At 44.1% G+C, this 5184-nt stretch overlaps 1 pseudogene; it reads right to left on the reverse strand.

Annotated features, from left to right (window-relative positions):
* Window positions 1-3731: 3731 nt before the first annotated feature.
* On the reverse strand, window positions 3732-4963 carry LOC145088241 (ethylene-responsive transcription factor ERF025 pseudogene; annotated as a pseudogene).
* Window positions 4964-5184: the final 221 nt, after the last annotated feature.

Genomic DNA, 5184 nt, shown 5'->3' on the forward strand with positions numbered 1-5184 from the left:
CACTATCGGGACTTAGACAATACAAATCCCACTACTTTCGATGGGATTCATGACTCGATCATAGCCATGAGGTGGCTATCCTATTTCGAGGTATGCTTCTTCACCTACTCTTGTCCAGCTGACCAGAAGGTCAGGTGCACTTTGAACCTTCTGAGGATCGGAGTGAAGGATTGGTGGAGGCTTGCTACTAGTTCATATTCTGATGAGTATAGAGTTGGTGTGTCTTGGGAGCAGTTCTCGGAGATGTTCCGCTCACGATATGTGATGTTGGTGGAGCGTGAGAGGTTGGCCCAGGAGTACCTGGATTTGAGGTAGGGGACTGAGACGGTGACGAAGATCACCAAGATGTTCACAGAGATGGCTATGTTTTGTCCTGAGTTTGCCATTTCTAAGCAGGCTCAGATGACCCCTTACTTGAGCATGATCAATATGGAGATCATATAGTTTGTTTCCACCCAACGTTATGGTTCCTTTTAGATATACAGGAGTCCGCTAGGCGGCGTGAGATTGAGATTGAGCTACAGACGAGGGAGCAAAGACCGACCCCCGCACAGTCGCAGCCTGCGTCGAAACGGTTTAGGGCCGTTGATTCTTGGTCGGGGAGTCAGAGAGGCCACACTTGTGGGAAGTGAGGTAAGGTGCATGCTGGAGCTTGTTGATCTTCTTCGGGATGCCAAAAATGTGGCAGACAAGGTCACATTGCGAGGGACTGTCGGCAGCAGGCTTTGGCTTTCGATATCAGGATTTGTTACCATTGTGATCTGGTGAACCACATGAAGGCCCAGTGTCCCTTGCTTGCCACGAGGCCGGCGCAAGCTCCAGCGCCGACTACTTTGAGGATCACTGATGGGAGTCAGGGCAGAGTGGAGCCCCCGAGGGCTCGAGTTCGCGCTTTCCAGCTCACTGCCGAGGAGGCCAGAGCAGCTCTAGATGTTGTGACTGGTATGTTTCTATTCATTATCCTGATATTTATGTGTTATGCTCTGCTTATTTATGTACCTTTGATAGGTACGTTCCTAGTGAACTCTTTTCCTGCTATAGTGTTGTTTGACTCGGGTGTGAGTTGGTTCTTTGTGTCGCAATCTTTCAGTAGGGGTTTTGATATGCCCATTGGGGATTTGGAGTTTCTGTTGCGGGTTTCTATCGCCAACGAACATAAGGTTTCTGTGTCATTAGTGTATCAGGGTTGTATTATGGAGATCTTTGGGTGCCTTATCCGATCGATTTGATCCTTACTCATGTGGGGAATGTTTGTGTGATTTGTGGGGATGGATTGGTTGATCTGGTTTGGTGCATTGATTGATTGTGAGGGCCGGCATGTAGTAGTTCAAACCCCAGGTGATGGAGAACTGGTTGTCTATGGAGAGGGCACCAGGGTGGGTTCAGGGTTTTATTCAGCAGCCAGGGCTCGTCAGTATATTCAACATGGGTGCGGGCTACTTGGCTTATGTTGCGGACACGCGTGTTTGGGATCAGATTTCTTTTTACAGGTCCCGGTTGTAAGGGAATTTGCAGACGTGTTTCCGGAGGAGTTACCCGGAGTGCCTCCCGAGAGGCAAGTCAAGTTCAGGATTGACCTTGTGCCAGGTGTGACCCCTATTTCCAAGGCATCGTATCGCTTGGCACCACCTAAGATGCATGAGTTGTCATCTCAGCTGCAGGAACTACTAGGCAAGCAGTTCATTCGGACGAGCAGTTCTCCGTGGGGAGCACTGATTTTGTTCGTCAAGAAGAAGGACGGTTCACATCGGATGTGCATTTATTACCGGAGTTACACAAGTTGACGGTGAAGAACCGTTATCCCTTCCCACAGATGGAAGACCTCTTTGATTAATTTCATGGCGCATCTTGGTTTTCCAAGATATATATGTGGTATGGGTATCATCAGGTCAGGGTGAGAGAGGAGGACGTGGAGAATACTGCGTTCCGGACTCATTATGGGCATTACGAGTTCGTGGTGATGCCATTTGGGGCTCACCAATGCGCCTGCGATGTTTATGGACTTGATGAATCGGGTTTGCAATCGATCGCTCTGTTAAAGTGTTTATTGATGATATATGGGTGTATTCCAAGGCCAGGAAGCAGCATGAAGAGCATCTTCGCAAGCTTCTGGGAGTTTTAAGGCGAGAGCGGCTATATGCCAAGTTCTCGAAGTGCGATTCTTGGTTACGAGAGATTTAGTTCCTTGGATACCTCGTGAACCAGGATGGGATTTTGGTTGACCCGACCAAAATTGTGGCGGTGATACACTGGGAGGTTCTGAAATCTCCCTCAAATATCAAGAGCTTTTTGGGTCTAGCAGGGTACTATTGGAGATTCATTAAGGATTTCTCCAAGATTGCAGTACCTCTCACTCATCTGCCGAGGAAGGCGGTGGATTTCTGGTGGGGTCTTGAGCAGCAGTTTGCATTTGAGACCCTTTGGCAGAGACTTTGTGAGGCCCCAATTTTGACCCTCCCGGAAGGAGTTGAGGACTTTTGGTATTCTGTGATGCATCATCACTAGTTTGGGGGCGTTTCTCATGCAGAGAGGACGGGTGATAGCTTATTCTTCACGGCAGCTGAAGTCGCACGAGACGCAATATCTCACACACGATCTGGAGTTGGAGGCAGTGGTCTTTGCCTTCATGATTTGGAGGCACTATCTTTATGGGGTCCTTTATACTATCTACACAGATCACAAGAGTCTCAGGCATATTATGGATTAGCCGAACCTGAACATTACCTAGAGTTGGGGGCAGGGGTGTTTGCTCTCAAGATGTGGAGACATTATCTTTATGAGGTATGTTGTATTGTCTACACATATCACAATAGTTTGAGATATCTTATGGGCCAGCCAAACTTGAACATGACACAACGTAGGTGGCTGAACATTGTCAATGATTATGACTGCGCAATCGTTTGGCATCCAGGTAAAGCGAATGTGGTAGCGGATGCTTTAAACCGCAAGTCGACTGGATCTTTAGTCGGAGAGGTCTCCACTTTTGGGTTTGATCAGAAAGGCACAAGCAGAGAGAGTTCGGAATAAGAACTGGAAACATGAAAGGATCAAGAGATGAAACTTTTTAACTATCCAAATAACACTCCACATAAACATAATTTCTTTAACAAACATTAGACTATATTATCAACTTTAATTATAGTGATTAGAACTATGTTTGACACTAAGTGAGTGACTGATAATCATGTCAACAAAATGAACCGTCATGCTAAAACTTGTCATGATAAATATAAAATACAAAGGTAACAATAAAAAAAGTCACAATTGCTTGTCTCACCTGCCTAATGCCTTCTTTTTACATTTTAGCAAATAAAATACTCGGACAGTCGGACTCATAAAACATTCAACGTCAAAAATAAAAAAGAATACCCATATGTGAATGAAAATGAGTAGTTTGACTTTTGAGAACAATAAAACTCATTGTCCTGCAATTATTACATCTTCTCTCCGTAAAATCACATTAAATTTCCCTTTTAAAGTATCCCGAGCCATTCTTGTGAGAATATCTTTATACTCATCCATCTCAACACCGATATAAATATAATCACCATTCACCACCTCACCTTTGCTTAACTCTGCCTCATCCGTATCTTCCTTATCAATCATACACACAAACCACAGGTTCATTCTTCATTGTTATTTCTCAAGAGATCATAGATTCAAGTCTTACTTGAAACATAGGTGGTAGTTATGACTATATTAAATGGTCGTTTAAAAAAGAAAAAAATAACTTCAAATCAACCGGTATTTATTTTTATTATAATATAAAAGTCACAACCTGTAGGCAGGCCGTATAGGTTATTTGTTTACAAGTTAAAAACAACGCTTACATATCACTGGTGCGTTACACTAACCCAGAATACTCCGACGCCTTCGTGGCCTTTTTTTTGCCAACCGAAGCTTTTGGAATTAAGAAAAAAAAAACACACGAAAATTAAACAACATAAAATAAAGTCTGAGAAACATTTAGCGATTCATATTTCATGTATATACCGGTTGTTAGCAAGCTTGGTTTTAGTAATTCCATAGATTGCTTCCACCGGAATGATCTGTTCCATCATCCGGTGGACTGGAATCCATCCTGGGTGGACTTAGCAGCATACCCTCTGCCATGTCAGACCACAGATTGGGTTCATGTTCATCGTCCATATATGCACCAGGAGGGACTGTATTTGTAACGCTTCCACCACCAGTTTCATAACCATACCCCGGTGCTCGAGCGGCAGCTGCTCTGGCAGCTGCTGCACGGATGTCATCAGCAGTTGGACGCTCCGGAAGTGTACTTGAAATAACAGAGTCTGGAAAGTTTAGAAGTACATTCCTACCTTTGAGTGCCAATGCAGCCACGTCATAAGCAGCGGCTGCCATTTCCGGTGTGGCATATGTGCCAAGCCATATGCGCTTGGTCTGGTTCGGTTCACGAATTTCAGAAACCCATTTTCCAGCTCGCAAACGGATACCACGGTAAACAGGGTGGCGACCGGAGGTATCATTTCGGGGCTGCTGGAAACCGGAGGAGTTGGGAGGTCGACGATTAGCCATGCAATGTTATGTTTCGGTGTCCGTTCGATTAATCGGGTGGTTTTATAGATTCTGGTGGCGGTCGATCCATCCGCAAGTGGCTGCCGTGAATCTTTATTAACTGGAGACATATTGTGGAGCGTGGCGAGTTCGCGGACGCCGTATTTATAGAAACGACAAAAGTTTATGAAAGAAAAATGTTTTTTCCAGAATATCTCAACGTCACCCTCTATTATATAAAAGTAGTATTACTAAGACCTTTTATCATAAAAATAAGCATCTTACTCCATGGAACGAAGAAAAGATTAGGACGAAGCTAATTAGCTAAAAGAAGAAAAGATTAGAACCAACCTAACAGAAACTCCGGCGGACATAGGCGGACGGCCGGAGATAGCAGGTCATTAGGTGGCGGCTAGGTTTTTGTAAAAGATTTAGGGTTTGTGGGTATTTGAGAGATCGTGTGTTAAAATGAATTGAAACTTTAACATTTTTGTTTATATAGTCTTTCACAAAATATGGGTCAAACCTAACCCAAGAAAGAGTCTGCCTGCTTTGCTTGCGTCTCAGTTCTGACTTAAATGTTGGCCTTAATCCACAACTAAGCTACAAAAATAACAACAATATATCAAGGTTTTCAAGACTAGTTTGATAATTTAAATCAAA

Source organism: Lactuca serriola, chromosome 2 (genome assembly GCF_051521515.1).
Source record: "Lactuca serriola cultivar US96UC23 chromosome 2, Lser_US96UC23_V15, whole genome shotgun sequence".
NCBI classification, from domain to species: domain Eukaryota; kingdom Viridiplantae; phylum Streptophyta; class Magnoliopsida; order Asterales; family Asteraceae; genus Lactuca; species Lactuca serriola.